This window comes from Pongo abelii, chromosome 2, assembly GCF_028885655.2.
Source record: "Pongo abelii isolate AG06213 chromosome 2, NHGRI_mPonAbe1-v2.0_pri, whole genome shotgun sequence".
Lineage (NCBI taxonomy): Eukaryota > Metazoa > Chordata > Mammalia > Primates > Hominidae > Pongo > Pongo abelii.
In genome coordinates, this window is record NC_085928.1 from 81227429 (window position 1) to 81250572 (window position 23144).

A 23144-nucleotide genomic window follows, 5' to 3' on the forward strand; every position below is an offset into this window, starting at 1 on the left:
ACACATTATGAGGCTACTATCACTTGACACTACAACTTTCACCTCATAACTAAAATTTTTCAATGCATAACAAAAGTAATAATTGTTTGTTGACCTTCTATACCTCACCAGTCTTAGGCCCCTAACCTAAGCTTATCTAAAACTCAATTGAAAAAAATTACTCTCTTAAAGGGCTACATTTATAAAAGATTTCCTCCAGGCCTAATTTTTAAAATGAAGTTAATGTATTTCGTACAGGCCAATGCTGATAAAAGCAATAAGCAAAATATTACAAGAAACAGGCTGGGCGCAGTGGCTCATGCCTGTAATCACAGCACTTTAGGAGGCCAAGGAGAGCAAACCACTTGAAGTCAGGAGTTCGAGACCAGCCTGGCCAACATGGTGAAACTCCATCTCCACCAAAAATACAAAAATTAGCCAGGAGTGGTGGCAGGCACCTCTAGACCCAGCTACTTGGGAAGCTGAGGCAGGAGAATCACTTGAACCTGGGAAGCGGAGGCTGCAGTGAGCCAAGACTGTGCCACTGCACTCCAACCTGACCAACAGAGCGAGACTGTCTCCAAAAAAAAAAACAACAAAAAACATATATATATATACACACACACATATACAGAGAGAAATGTAATACTTCACTGTTAAAATAATTTTTAAAATTCCTACCAGATACTGTGGTTTGCTGACCACAGCACCCCCGATACCTAGCGCAGTATTTGGAACAGAATATATACTCAATAAATATTTGTTGACTTAAGTGATACCTTAATAAACATGAGAAGGAATGTGAGCAAACAATGCAAAATCAGGAATTACACAAACACTGTGATAAACAGAGCTTCCCCTTTGAGAAAATTCACACCAGTATTTTTTTCCTAATTTATGTTGAAAGTATCTAACCTGTCACATGGTATACATTTAATAAATTCCAGGCTGGGCGTGACGGCTTATGCTTGTAATCCTAGCACTCTGGAGTCAGATGTGGGAGGAAAGCTTCAGCCCAGGAATTTGAGACCAGCCTGGGCAAAAGGGCAAAACCCTATCTCCACAAAAAAATATATAAAAATTAGCCAGGCATGGTGGTGCAAATCTGTAGTCCCAGCTGCTCAGGAGACTGAGGTGGGAGGATCACCTGAGCCAGAGAGATTGAGGCTACAGTGAGTAGTGATCTTGCCACTGCACCCCCAGCCTGGGTGAAACAGTAAGATCCTGTTCCAAAAAACAAAAAAAAATTTTTTTATATGAAATAAAATGAATCCCAGCCCCTTCTCCTTCCCACTCTTTTTAAGTGAGCTATATAAGTTCACTTAAAACATTTACTACGCACAACTTAGTTAACATAATTTTCAAAAACCTATCTGCATAAAGCAATCCATACCTGAATTTAACCAGTAAACATTAAGCAAGATAGACTAACGCACAAATCTTTGACAAGTGTTATACTAAATGTGTGCCCTTACCCGCCTGCCTCACACCACTAAAACTCATGTGCTGAAACCCCAACTCCTAATATGATAGTATTTGGAGCCCAGGCCTTTTGGAGGAGCACTCATAATCGGATTAGCACCCTTACAAAAAGAGACCTGAGAACTTATACTCTCTCCACCATGTGAGGACACACCAATTATGCCAGAAACACCAGGCATGGTAGCTCATACCTATAATCCCAGCACTTCAGGAGGCCAAGGTGGGAGGACTGTTTCAGCACAAGAGCTCAAGACCAGCCTGGACAACATAGCAACACCCTGTCTCTACAAAAAAAGTCTTTTAACTTTTCTTTTCTTTTCTGTTTTTTTTTTTTTTAAAGAGACAGGGTCTCACTCTGTGGCCCAGGCTGGAGTGCAGTGGTGCCATCTTGGCTCACTGCATCCCTGACCTTCCAGGCTCAAGTGATCCTCCCACCTCAGCCTCCTGAGTAGCTGAGACTACAGGCACACACCACCACACCCAGCTAATTTTTGCATTTCTTTGTAGTGATAGGGTTTCAGCATGTTATGTTACCCAGGCTGGTCTCAAAACTCCTGGGCTCAAGCGATCCGCCTGATTCTGCCTCCCAAAGTGTTGGGATTACAGGCATGAGCCACCCACCACAACTGGCCAAAATAATGTTTTAAAATATAAGCCAGGCATGGGGACGTGTGCTTGTAGTCTCAGCTACTCAGGAGGCTAAGGACAGGAGGACTGCTTGAGTCTCGGACTACAGTGAGCTATTGTCCCACCACTACACTCCAACCTGGGTGATGGAACAAGACCCTGTCTCAAAAACAAACGAAACAAAAAAACAGGGCCAGGAAGAAAGCCTTACCACATAACCTGACTATGCTGGCACACTTATCTTAGACTGCCAGCCTCCAAAACCATGAGGAAATAAATTTCTATTAAGTCACCCAGTGAATGGTATTTTGTTATAGCATCCCAAGCTAAGACAGTAAATCTGTATTTTGAAGGAATAGTGACATATGATGCAGAAGGAAATAATGATAAAACAACCAAATTATGCCCTCTAGAAGAAGCCTACAACTTGGCAGAATATTTTTAACAAAATACCCCTAACATAGAGCAGAAAGTAAGACAAAATTTTAAATGGCAAGGCTATTATATTCTAGGAAAATCTGGGAAGCTCTCAGACAAGAGCCAAGTGGACAAAGAATAGACAGAATCTGGACATACGGAAATTGGGAGAGAAGAGAGAGAGCAAGTATACTTCACTCAGAATACCCTTTCACCCACTCACACTCATGACTCCAATCCCAATAATAATTTCTATTATTTTCTAAAGTTAGAAATAATAGCTTCTAGGGGCTGGGCATGGTGGCTCATACCTGTAATCCCAGCACTTTGGGAAGCCAAGGGGAGCGGATCATCTGAGGTCAGGAGTTCGAGACCAGCCTAGCCAACATGGCAAAACCCCATCTCTACTAAAAATACAAAAATTAGCCAGGTGTGGTGGCACATGCCTATAATCCCAGCTACTAGGGAGGCTGAGGCAGGAGAATCACTTGAACCCAAGAGGGGGAGGTTGCAGTGAGCTGAGATCGCACCACTGCACTCCAGCCTGGGCAACAGAGTGAGACTCCGTCCCCCCCAAAAAATAAAATAAAATAATAGTTCCTTTGTAGATGAAGACAGGGTTTTATTTTTCATCTACAGTGATGTATCTTTTAATGACGGGGGTATGTTCTGAGAAATGTGTCATCAGATGATTCCAATGTGTGAACATCACAGAGTGCACTTACACAAACCCACATGGTATAGTCTACTATACACCTAGACTATATGGTATATAGCTTATTGCTCCTAGCCTGCAAACCTGTAATGGTAAGTACTCGTATGTCTGAACATAGGTAAAATAGAAAAAGTACAGTAAAAATACGGCATTATACTATTATAGGACCACCATCATATATGTGGTCCATCGATGACTAAAATGTCATTATATGGTACATACCTCTATTCATTTATCTAACCCAGCTCCTACTGTGTGACACATTCTGAGTAAGGGAAGTTCGGCCCCCTCAAAACTTACAGAACCACAAGTAGAAACAGACTAGTAAGCAAACAACTATAACAGAAAATGCAACAGATGCATGTCAGAAATATGGCAGTTTTTATTGAGAAAAGGAGACCCAAGAAAACTTCTCAGTAAATAATATATATTTCAATGAGGGCCATCTGAACAGTCTTAAAAGACAAGTTGAAGGTATCCCATAAGGAAGAACATATGAGGCAATTAACAAAGGGCTATGAGAATTTAACACCAGCACAGTAGAACACTGCATATTCAGTGAACTTCAAGTAATGTGAAAAAGTTACGAATGGTGGCAAGAGAAGACTGGAAAGGTAAAAAGAACCCAGGTGAAGAAAAAATTTTAAAGTCCAAGACACTACATGGGAGGCTGGGGTGGGAGAACTGCTTGTGCCCGGGTGGTTAAGGCTGCCAGGAGCCGTGGACACACCACTGCACTCCAGCCTGGGCAACAGAGCAAGGCCCTGTTTCGGATAAATAATAAAACAAAATAAAATAAAGACTATGACAGCACAGTCATTCCTTGGTATACTTCAGGAACTGGTTCCAAGACTGCTGTGTATACCAAAATCTGCACATACTTAAATCCCGCTGTCAACCCTGTAGAACCCACGAGTACAAAAAAAGCAGTCCATTGTGTAGGCGGGTTTCACACATCCTACAAATATTGTATTTCAATCTACGTTTAAGTTGACCCCCACAGTTGAAACCTGTGTTGCGTAAGGGTCAAGTGTATCTGCCTGGCTAAAAGTATAAGAAAGATAGGATAAAAATATAAGAAAGATATTAACTAGCAATGATGTACAAAGGACATCAAAGGAAACAAAATAGAGTGACCATACCTCCTAGTTTCCCCAAAACCAACGTGGTCTATATCTGCACACCTGGTGTCCCAGCCACTTTACCATCTCTACCACACATTAACAAAATATTGTTAATAGTTGCATTAAAACATGCTGGTATGAGCCTGGCCAACATGGTGAAACCCTGTCTCTACTAAAAATACAAAAATTAGCCAGGTATGGTGGTGGTCGCCTGTAATCCCAGCTACGCGGAAGGCTGAAGCAGGGAGAATTGCTAGAACCCACGAGGTGGAGATTACAGTAAGCCAAGATTGAGCCACTACACTCCAGCCTGGGCGACAGAGCAAGACTCCATCTCAAAAAAAAAAAAAAGCTGGTATGGATTTAGTAGACTTCTCCACCTTATACTTCCAGGTTCTTCCAACTTTGTCAAGAGTTTCCGAAATGCATATATATGATGCATATATAAGGAACAGAGTCCTCACTTTAACATACACTTAATTCTGAAAGATGACAGAAATAACCAATCTCTCTCTCTCTCTTTCTAGACTCAATATATCTAACTCTTCCCTTTCAAGGACAGCATGCAGGGGACCCACCAGTGGCTAGGGCAGCTAGCTCCTTTGGGTGCTAATTGGGGGTGGGGGAAGTGGTCAGCACTGCTGTCACTGAAGACTGGTTGGTGTATCAGCAGTGGCCTGTGACCTGGACTGTAAAATACACACAGCTTCCAGGCTAACAACAGGCAGAGTTTATGGGAAACTAAAGGTTAGGTATACCTCTAGGGTTACCTGTGGTTAATGAAGCCATGAGGCTACTAATCCATCAAGAAAGTGAGGAATTAAAGGCTCTCTCCCCACAGGTACAAAGAATGACCTGGCTGAGCACAGTGGCTGATGTCTGTAATCCCAGCACTTTGTGAGGCTGAGGTGGTAAATAGCTTGTGCCCAGAGTTCGGGACCAGCCTAAGCAACATAGGCCATACCCCATTCTCTATTAATCCCAGCACTGGGAGGCCAAGGCAAGCAGATCACTTGAGCTCAGGAGTTCAAGACCAGCCTGGGCAACATGACAAAACCCTATCTGTACTAAAAATACAAAAATTAGCCAGGTGTGGTGACACACGCCTGTAATCCCAGCTACTCGGGTGGCTGAAGCATGAAAATCTCTTGAACCCGGGAGGTGGAGGTTTCAGTGTGCCACTGCACTCCAGTCTGGGCAACAGAGTGAGACTCTGTATTTAAAAAAAAAAAACAACAACAATGAACCAATGAAGCCAGTTAACAGACATCTAGGACATTCATATTATTTATTTCTCAAAATTAGACTTTAGCGTCTCAAATAGAATTCTGATAGGTAAAACTAAAAGACTTAGTTAAAGACCTTAATTGGTGGTCTTACCATTTTTTTAAATTTCAGAGGTCCTAGAAGAAAACTTCAAGACACTTTTAAAACCTTAAGGTATGCTTTCTCCTACAAAGCAGTCTCTCAACCTTGACACTACTGACATTTGGGGCCAGACAATTCTTCATTGCTGGGGAGTGTCCTGAGCAATATAGGATGTTTGGCGGCATCCCTGCCCTCTACCCCACTAGATGCCGGCAACATGCCCCCAAACTGTAACAACCAAAAAGATTTCTAGACATTGTCAGCCCTGGTTTAGAACCACTGCTATAAGGCATTGGGAAAAAAAAAAGTGAACGAGAATACTATAGAATTAAAGGAAAATGTGGAAAAAAAACCCCCACATCTCAAAGAATCTCATACATCTTCAAATAATTTCAGATCTAATTTATTGTTAAGGGTTATTATTAGCTTAAACAGCATATGTCAAATTAAATGTTTTATTTTTATTTAGATTAAAATATGTCATTTAAAACTATTTTTAAAATAGTAGAGGCCAAGCATGGTGGCTCACGCCTGTATTCCCAGCACTTTGGGAGGCCGAGGCAGGCAGATCACTTGAGGTCAGGAGTTCCGAGACCAGCCTGGATAACATGGTGAAACCCTGTCTCTACTCAAAAAAACATGGCAGGCGTAGTAGTTCACGTCTGTAATCCCAGCACTTTGGGAGGCCGAGGCAGGTGGATCACGAGGTCAGGAGATCGAGACCATCCTGGCTAACACGGTGAAACCCCGTCTCTACTAAACATACAAAAAAATTAACCGGGTGTGGTGGTGGGAGCCTGTAGTCCCAGCTACTCAGGAGGATAAGGCAGGAGAATGGCGTGAACCCAGGAGGTGGAGCTTGTAGTGAGCCGAGATTGCACCACAGCACCCCAGTCTGGGCGACAGAGCGAAACTCCGTCACAAAAAAAAAAAAAAAAAAAAAAGCTAGGCATGGTGGCACACGCCTGTAGTGCCAGCTACTTGGGAGGCTGAGGTACAAGAATCACTTGAACCCGTGAGGCAGAGGTTGCAGTGAGCCAAGAGCCACTGCACTCCAGCCTGGGTAACAGAGAGAGACTCTAAAAAAAAAAAAAAAAACAGACAGTAGACTGGGCGTGGTGGCTCATGCCTGTAATCCCAACTTTGGGAGGCCAACGCGGGCGGATCACTTGAGGCCAGGAGTTCAAGACCAGCGTGGCCAACATGGCGAAACCCTGTCTCTACTAAAAATGTAAAAATTAGCTGGGCATGATACACACCTGTAATCCCAGCTATGCGGGAGGCTGAGGCAGGAGAACTGCTTGAACCAGGGAGGCAGAGGTTGCAGTGAGCTGAGATCAAGTCACTGCACTCTAGCCTGGGCAACAGAGAGAGACTCTGTCTCAAAAAAAGATAGTAGAGAGCAATCTTAAATCTTGTGGGTAGTGTTTTCATTCCTTCTGTTTTATAGGACTTTATGACATTTCTGAGATCTCAGAATGCTCTCAGTATTTATTTTCTTCCTATATCCTAAATGGCTTGCTTTGGCATGTTTATTAATGAACAGGCCAGGAGTGTATTTCGAGGAAAAAAAATTACAACTGGGTGAGGCTGCTTACATCTGCAATCCCTGCAGTTTGGGAGGCTGAGGCAGGTGGATCACTTGAGGCCAGGGTTTCAAGGCCAGCCTGGGCAACACAGCAAGACCCCATCTCATTAAAATGAATAAATAAACAAGGATTCCAACTAATAAATGATAAAGCAATGCTAGATTTAGAATATTACCACTTTCAAATCTCCAATGAAAGAAATGATACAGGCAATTTTTTTAGTCTAGCCAAAAAATCTGAAAAAGGAACAACTGTATCAATGAAGAATCAGACAGAAAATTACAAGTGGCAATAAAAAAAAAACTGTAAGACGTTAGCACAAAATAAAACAACGCAAATTAAATAAAGCATTTTTCACCTACCAGATTTTCAGATTTAAAAGCCTAATAACGGGCTCTGCACAATGGCTCACGCCTGTAATCCCAGCACTTTGGGAGGCCAAGGTGGGAGAATTGCTTGAGTTCAGCAATTCTCAGCTGAGACCAGCCTGGCAACCAGCCTGAGCAAGACCCCATCTCTACAAAAAAATTAATAAATTAGCTGGGTGTGGTGGTGCATACCTGTGGTCCTAGCTACTGGGGAAGCTCAGGTGGGAGAAACACTTGAGCCTAGGAGTCTGAGGTTGCAGTAAGCTATGATCATGCCACTGCACTGAAGCCTGGGCCAGAGTGAGACCCGGTCTCAAAAATATATATAAAAATAAAAATAATTTTAAAAGCTGAATAACGCCTGGTGTTCACATGGATATAGAGATAACTTTCATACACTGCTAGTAGAAGCACCTACTGAACAAGTTTTTTGGAAAGCCAGCTGGCAGTATCTGTCAAACATAGTAACGTACATAATCATGAACCCATAAATCCCACTCTTACATCTGTGCCAGTATATTAACTTAAGCACTGTTTGAATTGGTTGGTAACTGTAAACCGCCCAAAAAACCATCAAAGACGACAGGTTAAATAAAGAACACCCAAAACTATAAAATATTATGCAGCCCATGAAGACAATGAGGTAAATTTTTGTATTTTGGTAAGATATCTAAATATAAGCCCAGGCGCATTGGTTCACGCCTGAAATCCCAGCATTTTGGGAGGCCAAGGCAGGCGGATCACCTGGGATCAAGAGTTCGAGACCAGCCTGGCCAACATGGTAAAACCCCGTCTCTACTAAAAATACAAAAAAATTAGCTGGGCATGGTGGCACGTGCCCGTAATCCCAGCTACTCGGGAGGCTGAGGCAGAAAAATTGCTTGAAACCAGAAGGTGGAGGTTGCAGTGAGCTGAGGTTGTGCCACTGCACTCCAGCCTAGGCAACAGAGCAAGACTGTCTCAAAAAAAAAAAAAAAGAAAAGAAAAAAAAGAAAAAGAAAAAAGGTATCTAAATAAAGTAACAAAAGGCAAACTGAAGTTCCATGGCATTTAACAAGAGGATTAACGCACATATACTTACGTGTACAGAAAATTCTGTTAAGAATATACAAGAAACAGGTAACAGTATAGTTTTTCTCTTTTCTTATATTTTTGTAAAATGAGACAGAAACATCTAAAGCAGTATTAATTTCAATCATCTCTGCACATGAGTTTTCCACATTTATAGGCACAAGAATTACCTAATTCGTGGGATCCATTACACTCAAAATGCAGTTATTCTCACCGAATTCCTCCTTAACCAAAATGAAGATGTAAATAGAAAAAGCATGTATCAAGATATTCTCCATATTTTAAATCCAAGTTTTTAAAACTACTTTTAAAATCTTACCTGTTCATCTAACCATCTAATATTTTGTCAGAAATAATTTTTAAAGTAACCACATGCTGGCTATGGCACTGATTTTAGCCATATCCTACCAAAAGCAACATAGCAAAACCAAAGACCACACACAGTATTTACAAGAAAACTGGATGACAACTTAACAAGGTATCATCCCCAAAAACTCTCTACTATGAACAAGCAAGCAGGGCAAGACTAGAAAAGTATCAGTATCTACAGAAGAGGAAAAGAAACACGACTTATCTTGCAATGACCCTACAAACATGAAAATCTCAAATTCAACACTAGTATTCACTGGTAAGGGTGGTTTAAAAAAAAAAAAGCCTACTTTCTATCTACATTTAAGATTGCTCCTTACAGCAAGATACACTCTAGTATGCAAAAGCCCTAGAAAAGGTGGACCAGTCTCCAGTTAACAAATCACTTTGAAACAAAAATGGCCACCACCTCAAAAGCCACCCTGGAAGTCACCATAGACAACCGTATCCCTAATAAAACAATCTCCAAAAATATTAAATTCCCTTTAGTTGCACAATTTTAAATAGAAATATAGTGCGTCCTCTGTATCTACGAGTTCCACATTCACAAATCCAACCAACCTCAGATTGAAAATATTTGAGAAAGGGCTGGGCGCAGTGGCTCACGCCTGTAGTCCCAGCACTTTGGAGGGCCGAGGGGGGCAGACCACGAGGTCAGGAGATCGAGACCATCCTGGCTAACATGGTGAAACCCCGTTTCTACTAAAACTATTAAAAAAAATTAGCCAGGTGTGGTGGCGGGTGCCTGTAGTTCCAGCTACTTGGGAGGCTGAGGCAGGAGAATGGCGTGAACCCGGGAGGCGGAGGTTGCAGTGAGCCGAGATCGCGCAGCGGCACTCGAGCCTGAGCGACAGAGCGAGACTCCGTCTCAAAAAAAAAGAAGAAAATATTTGAGAAAAATTGTACTGAAATGTGGAGACATTTCTCGTCATTACTTCCTAAACAATATAAGGTATAAAAACTATTTACGTATCATTTTTATTGTATTAGGTATTATAAGTAATCTAGAGATGCACCAAGGATGTGCAAAGGTTATATGCAAATATTATGCCATTTTACATCAGGGACTGAGCATCCACAGATTTTATGTCCAAAGGAGGTCCTGGAACCAATCCCCCACATGTAACAAGGGACAACCGTACTTTGCCATTAGTTGACGGAAAGCTACCTCACCCTCCCCCTTCCTCCCATATACACAATAGTGCAAAAATTACAGATGTTCTTTAAGACCTCGCACTTTCCTTATATTTCAAATACTTCTATAGCATATATTTTTCTCCAGTTTCATCACCTACAAATGGGAATATTAGAACTACCCCCCAATATTGGTGTGGTAAGATTTTTACTTAACTGAGAATAACAAATCCAAGATGCATATATTAAATAGAAAGCTTAGAGTCACTTCAAGCTAAAAATACATGTATCAGTCTCGTCACCTGTATGTTTCAAATTTTGTCTCTACAAAATTACAATTACTGAAAAGCTTTTTCCTTGAAGTGACTGGAAAATAGTCAAAATTACAAATGTTAAGGGTACATCAGTCATCTATCTTATTGACCCTTCCACACTCAACCTTCTCATAATTGCCCCAAAATCCCCCACAGTACATGAGGTCAAGCTTAGGTAAGCCACTTGAAAAATCTCAGAAATTACAGAAATAACGATTTTAAGAGTCCTAACAAAAGCAAAAAGCTCCCAATTCTTTTTTTTTTTTTTTTTCTGAGACAGAGTCTCACCCTTTCGCCCAAGATGGAGTGCAGTGGTGCAAACTTGGCTCACTGCAACCTCTGCCTCCCGCTTTCCAGCGATTCTCCTGCCTCAGCCTCCCGAGTAGCTGGGACTACAAGCGCCCGCCACCACACCCAGCTAATTTTTTCTGTTTTCAGTAGAGGCAGGGTTTCACCATGTTAGCCAGGCTAGTCTCGAACTCCTGACCTCAGATGATCCACCCGCCTCGGCCTCCCAAAGTGCTGCGATTACAGGAGTGAGCCACCGCACCTGGCCTAAAAGCTCCGAATTCTAACAGTGGTTTTGAAAAGATTCTGGCACTGTTACAGTAGGGGAGGAGGATGTAAGACAACTGAACAAGGAGCAAGTGGTATATATTAATAAAATGCAAATTACAAGAGGATTTGGAGCCAGAATGCCTGAGTATAAAACCCAGTTCCATTACTTATCAGCTGTACAACCTTGGACAAATTATTTAAGCCTTCTAAGACTCAACAGCCTCATTTTTAAAAAAGACAAAGACCTACTTCAGATAGTAGTTGTAAAGACTAAATCAGGTTATGCATATGAAATATTTGATAATGTCTGACACAAAATAAATGTTCATTAAATATTTGCCATTTAGGAATAAAAGAAAGGCTGGGCCCGGTGGCTCACGCCTGTAATCCAAGCACTCTGGGAGGCCAAGGCAGGTGGATCACCTGAGGTCAGGAGTTGAAGACCAGCCTGGCCAACATGGTGAAACCCTGTCTCTACTAAAACTACAAAAATTAGCCAGGTGTGGTGGTGGGCGCCTGTAATCCCAGCTACTTAGGAGGCTGAGGCAAGAGAATCGCTCAAAACTGGGAGGCAGAGGCTGCAGTGAGCTGAGATTGCGCCACTGCACTCCAGCCTGGGAGACAGAGTGAGACTCTGTCTTAAAAAAAAAAGAAAAGAGAGAGACAAGTAAATTATACTGAAAGAAGTAGAGTTTTAACCATGACTGTCTTCTAAGCAACGGTCAAACAGATTACAAGAATAGAGACAAGAGAGATACTATGACACTTATAGCTCCAAATGGCTCTTCACTCTACAGAGCCTCTTAATAAAGCTTTTTATTTTTCTAGCCAGGCATGGTGGCGCATGCCTCTGGCAGCTACTGGGGGCGGGGGCTGAGGCAGGAGGATCATTTAAGCCTGGGAGGTCGAGGCTGCAGTGGGCCGTGATGGCACCACTGTACTCCAGCCTGGATGACAGAGCAAGACCTTGTCTCAAAAAAAAAAAAACAAAAAAGTTTTTTACTTTTTTGCGTTAAGTGGTAAGTGATAACAAAAAAGCCCTACTTCCATGCCACATTTTTTAAAAAACCACTAAAGGCATTATTACTATTGTTTTATATCATTACTAATTTGAGACTTAAATGAGCTATTATTCACTTTATAGTCAATGGTGTGAGTTCTCAAAAATATTTAATATTCAGGTAATAGGTTACCCAAGGTATCCGATAGGGATGGAATGTGCAAGTGGTTACAAGTAGATTGCCACACACATGTATTACAAGCAATGCAAAACCTGGGCAGCCTGACACATCAACAGGACTGCTATTGGGTGAAACCAGAGAGAAGACAAGCAAACGAACACATCAGAGAGCTAGTGAAAATGAAGATCTAAAATACATTTCTCAACATATAATGCTTTCCATAGGCACATGTAATTAAACAGTAAACACTCTCCTCAATTATCTACAGTTATGTTTTAGTCAGCGATTCAGTTTTTTGCTATGGATCCTGAATAATAAACTTCTACATCAAAAAGGGAAAAGACTTTCAGTCTACAAGCAGAGAGAAAGCATGGTGTTCTGTGGACTATAAATTCCTTTTCTTCTTACTAATGAGATCTGAAGCTTACTAATGATGTTTTGAAGCAACGTGAAGTTTTTGACAGGTGTCCAGTAATGTCATATACAGTAATAGTCCATAAACATTACGAACCCATACATTCACTGGCAGACACAAAGTGGATCCGTAGATATAGATACACATGTGCATACAGGTAAAACTAACAGATATTTTGAGAACCTCTTTGTGACTTTAAAGAGTTTAGTAGTAGTGGTGACTGCTCTTTGTCATGCAATATAGACAACTGCTTCTCAACTTTTTAATGTCTCCACACCATTAACCAATTATTAATTACTCCCTAACAGTTAACATCTCACATTATTATCAGACACTTTAACACTAAGCACTATCACCATGTCCCCATTCCCCACTTCTAGTCGCTACTGCTACAATACCACTCTCAGACAAACAGTGCTGCAGCACAGAGATTCCTCTAAGCTTTCAAGCTGGAAGGAACCCTGGAGATCATCTATTACAAGCCTCTCATTTAGTTCTGAGGAAACTGTGACCAATAGTAACTTAAGTGATGAAAATCACTAAAAGTAGAATAATTAGTTACAGTAACTCCCACTTATGGGACACTCACTATATGCCTGTCGCTGCATTAAGCACCTTATAAATATAAACTCATTTAATCCCCACAACATCCCTTTAAATAGACCTACTTTATTACCTATATTTACACATCTGGAAATTAAGGGAGAGAAGTCAGCCTTGGTCATATAGTAACTACGTGATGAAATTCAGAATTCAAACCTAAATCTGTTTAGTGCTCTCCTGACTGTCCAATCAGAGTTCATTCCACAAGATTAAGTACTTTAGACTTGTTTCTTGAGCCATATTCATTCTATTTATGCCCAGCATACAGATAATTTTTACTGTCCCCGAAGTTTTCGTATCTATAGCTATATACTTTATTATTCAAGTCCTCACAACAGCTGAAACAACTAAAGGTACAAATCCCATTTTTTTAAGTGAGGAAACAAGCTCACAAATAATTTGTCCAAAGTCTCACCAAGAAGTAGAAAAGCTAAGTTTGGAACTCAAGCAATGTTCTCTCCAAGACACGACATTACTCCACCATCACCACATGCTAACTCACATGCAATTAGGAAACTAGCCAACAACTAGTAAAAACTAAACTGACCATGGAAAACATGAGCTTATTTGGGCACCCAAAAGAATGAAGATAAGAAAAATTAACTCTACTCAGAAAGTTGGTGTGCCTAACTTCCAGTGTACCATTCAGGTTTACATGATGTGATGAAAAAGAAACTATAATTTCATTCATGTTCATACCTTAATAACTTCACTCACTGGACTATTTAGAAGCAAAAGGGCATCTATTCAACTAATATTTACTGAAAATCTATTGGGCTTCCTCTGTGTACCACTGTGATGATAGCACATGAGAAGACTTTAGGTGACACGTGGATAATTCATATTTTAGTAATTTTAGTATTTATAGATTGTAAAGTGACTCAGAAAACGTAACCACTATACCAAGCCAATGGCTTCAGATCTTATTTCCCAAAGCAAGATTAAGGGAAAAAAATTAACACAGTGGTTATGGGACGGGGGGCAGGGGCCAGAGGTTGAGGGCTTGACCTTTATCTGTAATATTCTTTCCACTTAAAAAAACTTTTGAGGAAAAAAAACTCACCTGACCTGAAGAAAAGCATTAAAGAAGTAATTGTACAGATGTTACAAGAATGTGGAAAAATTCATAAAGGTAGTACTTGGCTGACATTTTAGAAACAATTTTCAAAGTGTCCAAGAAATACTATGTTAGACAAAATAAAACAAAATTCCCTCTTAAGAAACCCCCCAGAGGCCGGATGCAGTGGCTCGCACCTGTTATCCCAGCACTTTGGGAGGCCGAGACGGGTCAATCACTTGAGGTCAGGAGTTCGAGACCAGCCTGGCCAACATGGTGAAAACCCATCTCTACTAAAAATACAAAAATTAACTGGGCGTAGTGGTGTGCACATGTAGTTCCAGCTACCTGGGAGGCTGAGGCAGGAGAATCACTTGAACACAGGAGCCAGAAGTTCAAAGGAGCCAAGATACCACTGCACTCCAGCCTGGGTGACAGAGTGAGACTCTGTATCACAAAAAAACAAACAAACAAAAAACAGAAAAGAAAAAGATAAAAGAAACCCCACAAAAAAAAGGATCTAACAGCCTCATGGGCTTAAGGAGAATTTCTTTATAATAATGCGGGTATTAGTTGTCGATAACTACTTTTAAACAAACTTTTATTTTCTTACTGTTATGTCAAAATACCTGAACACAAAGAACTTCAAACTGTAGAGGGGTAAAAAAAAAAGCAGAATCAAAATATGCATTATCAACAACATAACAACGAGTATTATTTATCGAGCATTTACTCTGCGTACCAAGCACTGTGCTGAGTTTCCTATGTATTGCCTGCCCACACTTCAAGGTACTATTATTATCCCATTTTATAAATGAGGGAAGTGACTTAACAGGGATGTAAAAGTTTTTCTAAAAAGCAGAATTCTAAGAAGATGGCAGTGGTGCTACAGTTTTTCATCTCTCTAAAACCTTATGGCCGACCAAACTAGAGAGCAGAACCAAAAACCAGTGGACCATATTTACAACAAAACTAGCTGACACAGTATTCCCACAGACCCCAAAAAGTGGATGAGGAAAAACTGAGAGTCACATGACCTCAACATTACTGGGATCTGTGACAGAGAGAAGTCAAGGTGTATCTCAAAGGCCTAGGAACAGGAGAATCATAAAATAGCCAACAGGTATTCACTGGAAATCACTGCAGACCAATTTGAGAACAGCAGCTGAAACTGAGATGGATTTTGCCAACTCTAGCAATGAGTGAATAAACTGCTCTGAGTTCAAAAAGACGAAGCAGGTCTTGCTCACTTGAGCTCTTGAAAGTGACCCAACAATGCTCCAATCTAGAGGTAAGCCCCACAATGAGAAGAGAGTCAAGAGAAATGAAGACAAGGTTCAAAAAAGAGCAGGAGTGGTGAACACAGCCTGGAATTTCAGAATGCAAACTGCCACGTTCTTAAAACACTTCACAAAAGCAACGAGAGTACTCCATATAGTTAGAAAAGCTACTCTGGGCCGACTGTGGTGGCTCACGCCTGTAATCCCAGCACTTTGGGAGGCCGAGGCAGGTGGATTACGAGGTCAGGAGTCAGCCTGGCCCATGTGGTGAAACCCCATCTCTACTAAAAATACAAAAACTAGCCAGGCATGGTGGTGCGTGCCTGTGGTCCCAGCTACCAGGGAGGCTGAGACAGAAGAATAGCTTGAACCTGCAGGCGGAGGTTGCAGTGAGCCGAGATCACACCACTGTATTCCAGCCTGGGCAACAGGGCGAGACTCCGTCTCAAAAAAAAAAAAAAAAAAAAAATTGTGGCATATTCATACGACACATCTACTCAGAAATAAAAAGAAATACAAACTATGTTGAATAGAAGAAGCCAAAGAATACATACTGTATGGTTCCATTTACATAAAATTCTAGAACTCACAAACTAATCTACATTGACAAAAAGTTTCTTGGAGGGAAGGAAGCACACACAGGGAGGGAAGATTACAATGAGGCATGAGCAAACTTCTGGGAGTAATGAATGAACATGTTCACAGTCTTGACTGTTGTGATGGTTTCCTGAGTGTAGATATTATAACTTAGCAACTTGTACATTTTGAATAAATACAGTGTATTGTATGTCAATTATACCTCAAAAACACTGCTTTTTTTTTTTTTTTGAGACAGAGTTTCACTCTTGTTGCCCAGGCTGGAGCACAACGTCGTGAGCTCGGCTCACTGCAACCTCTGCCTCCCTGGATCAGGTGATTTCCCGAGTAGCTGGGATTACAAGCATGCACCGCACCCGGCAAATTTTGTATTTTTAGTAGAGATGGGGTTTCTCCATGTTGGTCAGGCTGGTCTTGAACTCCCGACCTCAGGTGATCCGCCCGCCTCAGCCTCCCAAACTGCTGGGATTACAGGCGTGAGCCACTGCACCCAGCCAGTAACACTACTTTTTAAAAAAGGACTCAAAAGAAGAATTCAAGACAAAATGATAAGTACTGAAGATATGCAAACATGCAGCAATATAGTCTCCCTCCCCTCCCCAACAAAAAAACCAAAGACAACAATCCAATCACTTTCTTGAAATATTTAATATTTTTTAAAAATTTAAAAATTCATATTGAAAGACTGTACCACCAGTGTGTAGATAAGTGGATTAAAAAAAAAAAAGACCACACCATACACCTGAGTACAATGACTCCAAAATATCCAACATTGATTTTCAAAATGCTTTTAAAGATCTAGTCTAGAAAAACCACTGTATTTTAGCCGGGCGCAGTGGCTCACACCTGTAATCCCGACACTCTGAGAGGCAAAGGCGGGGAGATCATGAGGTCAAGAGTTTGAGACCAGCCTGGCCAACATGGTGAAACCCTGTCTCTACTAAAAATACAAAAATTAGCCAGGCATAGTGGTGGGCACCTGTAATCCCAGCTACTGGGAGGCGGAGGTTGCCGTGAGCCGAGATGGCGCCACTGCACTCCACCTTGGGCAACAGAGCAAGACTCCGACTCCACACACACACACACACACACACACACACTACACACCCCACACACACACGCGCACACACACACACCCCACACTGTATTTTAAAGAAAAAAAATCTTTTAGGAAGGTAGGCAAAAAGAGTGGGCAGTTTATAAGGTAAAAAAAAATTATCAGATGTTAACAGCTGGCCAGGCACGGTGACACCTCTGTAATCCCTGCACTTTAAGAGGCCAACGTAGTGGGCAGATCACTTGAGCTCGGGAGTTCGAGCTCAGGAGACCAGCCTAAAAACATGGTGAAACCCCATCTCTACAGAAAACACAAAAATTAGCCAGGTGTGGTGGCATGTACCTGTAGTCCCAGCTACTGGGAAGGCTGAGGTGAGAAGACAGAGTTTACAGTGAACCATGATTGCATCACTGCACTCCAACCGGGGCAAAAGAGCAAGACTCTGTCTCAAAAATAAATAGATTTTAACAGTTTTATTGAGGGAAACAATAGAATAAACAAACTTAAGACACTCAAGGATAGAAAATGTGAACCAAAGATTTTATCTCCAGTCAAAGTGACCTTCAAGATTAAAGGGCACATGCCAGGCATGGTGGCTCATGCCTGTAATTCCAGCTCTTAGGGAGGCACAGATGAGAGGATAGCCTGAGTCCAGGAGTTTGAGACCTGCCTGGGCAATATAGCGAGACCCCATGCTCAACAAAAAGGGGAAATAAAAAGGGGGGCAAAAAAAAAAAAAAAGAATAAAAGGCACAGACAACATACAACACATACACATAAGAACTCCAGGCCGGGCACGGTGGCTCATGCCTGTAATCCCAGCACTTTGGAAGGCCGAGACGGGCAGATCACTTGAAGTCAGGAAATCGAGACCAACCTGGCCAACATGATGAAACCCCATTTCTACTAAAAATACAAAAGTTAGGCCAGGCACAGTGGCTCATGCCTGTAATCCCAGCACTTTGGGAGGCCAAAGCAGGCAGATCACCTGAGGTCAGGAGTTCAGGACCAGCCCAGCCAACATAGCGAAACTCCGTCTCAACTGAAAATACAAAAAAGTAGCCGGGCGTGGCGGCATGCACCTGTAATCCCAGATACTCAGGAGGCTGTGGCAGAAAAATCGCTTGAACCCAGGAAGTGGAGGTTGCAGTGAGTCAAGATTGGCGCCATTGCACTCCAGCCTGGGCAACAGAGCAAGACTCTGTCTAAAAAAAAAAAAACTCCAGAAATATTGTTTCAATTAGCCCCTTTTCAATAATCTATTAAAGAATAAGCTTCATTCAGACAACCAAACTAACTAGAGACAGAGACAATACAATGACAATGACATAAAGACTGGTTGTAGGCATGAGATATATACCTACTGTAAAACTAAGAGTGACAGTTAAAAGGGAAAGTCGGCCGGGGCAGTGACTATGTCCGTAATCCCAGCACCTTTGGAGGCAAAGGCAGGCGGAGGATCATTTGAGGCCAGGAGTTCGAGAACAGCCTGGTCAACATGGCAAAACCCCGTCTCTACTAAAAACACAAAAATTAGCCAGGGAATGGTGGCACGTGCCAGTAACCCCAGCTACTCAGGAGGCTGAGGCACAAGAATCACTTGAACCCAAGAGGCAGAGGTTGCAGTGAGCTGTGATCGCACCACCGCACTCCAGCCTGGGCAACAGAATGAGACTCTGTCTCAAAAAAAACAAAAGGGAAAATTATGTAACAGCAATATGCTCAGACAATGCAGACAGAAAAACTTTTAAATGGGGGCTAGAAATAGAGAATATGTAAAAAAAATTTTAACATTCCTAGTAATTATATTGGTGGCAGTAATATTCGCATTATTATTTTAGACTTTCTGATGTGTAATGTTGGTTACAGTCAGTAATTACAAGACATCCTGATTCTATCATACCCTGCCTGTGTTCTTGAGAGAACCAGGATTTTTGGTATGCAAAAAGTTATAAAAACTCTGGGCCGGGCACAGTGGTTCACACCTGTAATCCCAGCACTTTGGGAGGCAAAGGTGGATGGATCACGAGGTCAGGAGATCGAGACCATCCTGGCTAACACAGTGAAACCCCATCTCTACTAAAAATACAAAAAAATTAGCCAGGCGTGGTGGCGCATGCCTGTAATTCCAGGTACTCAAGAGGCTGAGGCAGGAAAACTGCTTGAACCCAGGAGGCGGAGGTTGTAGCGAGCCAAGATCGCGCCACTGCACTCCAGCCTGGGTGACAGAGCGAGACTCCGTCTCAAAAAAAAAAAAAAAAAAAAAAAAAAGGAAAACCCCTATGCACTCCCATGTTTACTGCAGCACTATTCACAACAGCCAAAATATGAAACAAGCTCAGTGCGCAATGGCTCATGCCTTGTAATCTTTGCACTTTGGGAGGACTGCTTGAGGCCAGGAGTTGGAGATCAGTCTAGGCAACATAGCAAGACCTTGTCTCTACAAAAAAAATTATAAGTTAGCCAGGCATCGTGGCATGTACCCTATCTGTAAGTCCTAGCTATTCAGGAGGCTGACGCAAGAGGATCCCTTGAGCCTAGGAGTTTGAGGTTGCAGTGAGCTATGACTGAGTTGCTGCACTAAAGCCTGGGCAACAGCAAGACCTTGCCTCAAAAATACATTTTTTTTAAAACAAGGAACCTACCTGAGTTCCCATCAACGGATAAGAAAATGTGGTATACTATTCAGCAATAAAAAAGAATTAGATCATGTCATTTGCAACAACACGGAGGGAACTGTAGGCCATTATGTTAAGTGAAGTTAAGTCAAGCACAGAAAGACAAACATCACGTTTTCACATATGTGGGAGCTACAACAGTGGATCTCACAAAGGTAAGAGTCTAAAGACTGGTGATTACTAGAGACTGAGCAAGGAACAGGAGAGATAAAAGGGGGGAAAAAAGAATATACATGTATTTATTACCACCAAACTGTACACTTAAAATGGTAAAGATGGGGCCGGGGGCGGTGGCTCACGCCTGTAATCCCAGCACTTTTGAGAGGCCAAGGCGGGTGGATCACGAGGTCAAAAGATCGAGATCATCCTGGCCAACATGGTGAAACCCTGTCTCTACTAAAAATACAAAAATTAGCTACTCGGGAGGCTGAGGCAGGAGAATCGCTTGAACCCGGGAGGTGGGGGTTAAAGTGAGCCAAGATCGTGCCACTACAATCCAGTGTGGTGTAGAGCGAGACTCCATCTCAAAAAAAAAAAAAAAAAACAAACAAAAATGGTAAAGATGGTAAATTATATAAGTGTGCAAGTGTGCGTGTGTGTGTTTGAGACAAGGTCTTACTCTGTTGCCCAGACTGCAGTGTGGTGGCACAATCACGGCTCACTGCAGCCTCAACCTCCCAGGCTCAGGTGATCCTCCTACCTCCTCCTCCCAAGTAGCTGGGAGTAGCTGGGACTAAGGCACATGCCACCACGTTAGGCTAATTTTTTGTATTTTTTGTAAAGACAGGTTTCACCATGTTGCCCAGGCTGGTCTCGAACTCCTGGGCTCAAGTGACCCTGGGCCACCTGCCTCGGCCTCTCAAAGTTCTGGGATTACAGGCATGAATCACCGCACCTGGCCAGTAAATTATATAAATATATTTTACCTAAACAAAAAAAAAACTTTTGAAAACACTGTATTCCTGATTCTGAATTCCAAGTTTTAGTATTTTATCTAGCTGAGTAATAATAAACATCTCTACCACTAGGATTGTAGTCTTGAAACACCATTTCCCACTAAAAGGCAGGTCTTCTTGAGAATTATCTGATTCACATCTGGGGCAGGAAATGAGCTTGGAAAATATTCTTATACCAGAGAATAAGGATACCATCAAAGACTACTAAGGTCATGTCAAAAGGACTCAGGAGCCAACTGGAAAAGGCTACTACTGGCCAAATGGGAGACAACTTGACCGTCAAAAAAGATAATAATTGCAACTCAAACCCATCAAATACCTTTAAATCCATGACTGAAATGCATCAAGTGTTTAAATTCATGATTGAAACACGCCATATGTTCCTGTTTATTCAGCGCATACTATGTATTTAGCATGATGTCAGAAACTACGTCAACCTTCAGAAGAGTGTATTCTTTCCAACATAAAAACAATTTTTTGAAGTGGCCAGAAACAATTCACTTGGGGATTAATTATTTTAGTTATATACATATATAGTTTCCCTCTTCACATCAATTTAGTATGTCTTGGCATCTTTCCTAACTTCCTACATCAGATGTTTACAGGTAATTTTAATAGACTAAGAAGTAAAAATGTTCAAATTTTTCCTACAACCTCCTCCATTGTAAAAGCCTACACTTACAATTCTAAAACATCTCTAAAGCTGAAAACAAGTGTCAAATCAATTGTCTTTTAAAAAGAAAACTAAGTAGCCTGTTGGGGGGCGGGGGTCACTGATTTTGATCCATAAACAGTTTCACATGCTACTTCTGTTAATGCTTTCTTACTATAATGCATCAGTGAAAATAAAAACAACTATGAAATTTTTTTTTGAGACAGAGTCTCACTCTGTCACTCAGGCTGCAGTACAGTGGCACCAACCATCATGGCTCACTGCAGCCTCAACCTCCCAGGTTCCAACAATTCTTCTGCCTCAGCCTCTGGAGAAGCTGGGACTATAGGCATGTACCAACACACTCAGGTAACTTTTAAATTTTTTGTCCTGAGCTCAAGTGATCCACCGTTTCCCAAAGTGCTGAAATACAGGCATGAGCCACCACATCCGGTGGAAATGCTTATCTTAAGCAATCCACCCATCCTAAAACATCAGAAAAGTCTAAATTGCTGTTCTTTAAATTTTCATTCTCATTCTCTTGTTACAATCTCACATACTAGACAAAGCTTAGTTTAGCCATAAATGGGTAACAGAAATTCTGCAAATGTCAGTATCAAAGATATGCCATGTTGATAAAAAGAAATCAAAGCTTAAAGCTAAATGCATAAACACTGGCTGCTATTTACATAATAAAATAAAAAATATTTTCCAAATTCCATTGAATATAAGAATCTAAGTACACCAATCATTTCAGTATAAAACATGCTTAGTGAATATATAGACACCTAATAAAGGGTGGGGGATTGGGAATTTTAAGTCCTCTTCTACCAGGATAAAATAACTGTCCAAAAAAAATCAGATAACTTCCCCAACCACTTGGTGTTCCAGTAAGACAGGATATTAAAAAGCTATCTTTTAGAAGCTTTCAACTATTTATACATTTATAGGCAATGTACTTTATCAAAAAGGGAAAGCAGTGTGTACAAACCTGATAAACTGAATAAGAGGTTTTAAGTACTCATCTCCAAAGTTTGATAAAATCTTGTATATCAAAAAACAGCCAAAAGTAAAATGCTATTTGGCTTGACATTGTTGACAGGGCTAAGTCTGTGCCGACTAGCAATTCAAGAGGAATAGTGGCAGTCTAAGCATTTGTTTTAGGGATTAATTTATTTTTGAAAGATGGCACGTGGTCATTTTTAGGCTTATCTATATAAGCACAAATTAACAGTTTTATATTGTTCTAAATCAAGACGTTCTATATGAAACCCTAACGCGAAGGTAAAAATGGCTCCCCCACGAGAGGGTCCCATTTTTTAATGTAATAAATAGAAATACAAGATTGAACACATCACAGTGTCGTTCTCAAAATGACTGGTATATTTTAATAGAATACTAAGGAGATTCAGCTTGCAGGCATGACCATTAAATCAAGCACTGAGGCAGCAAAGGTTTTTTCTTTCTAAAATTAGGCCAGTTGTTAAAAGACTAGGCTACAACCATAAGCAAATATTGTGAGAAATGAACACTTGCTAATAATAAAGCCAGAG

General features: G+C 41.3%; 1 protein-coding gene across 4 annotated transcripts in view; it reads right to left on the reverse strand.

Moving 5' to 3' along the window:
- Nucleotides 1-23144, reverse strand: part of PPP4R2 (protein phosphatase 4 regulatory subunit 2) — a 70130-nt gene that overhangs the window by 44777 nt on the left and 2209 nt on the right.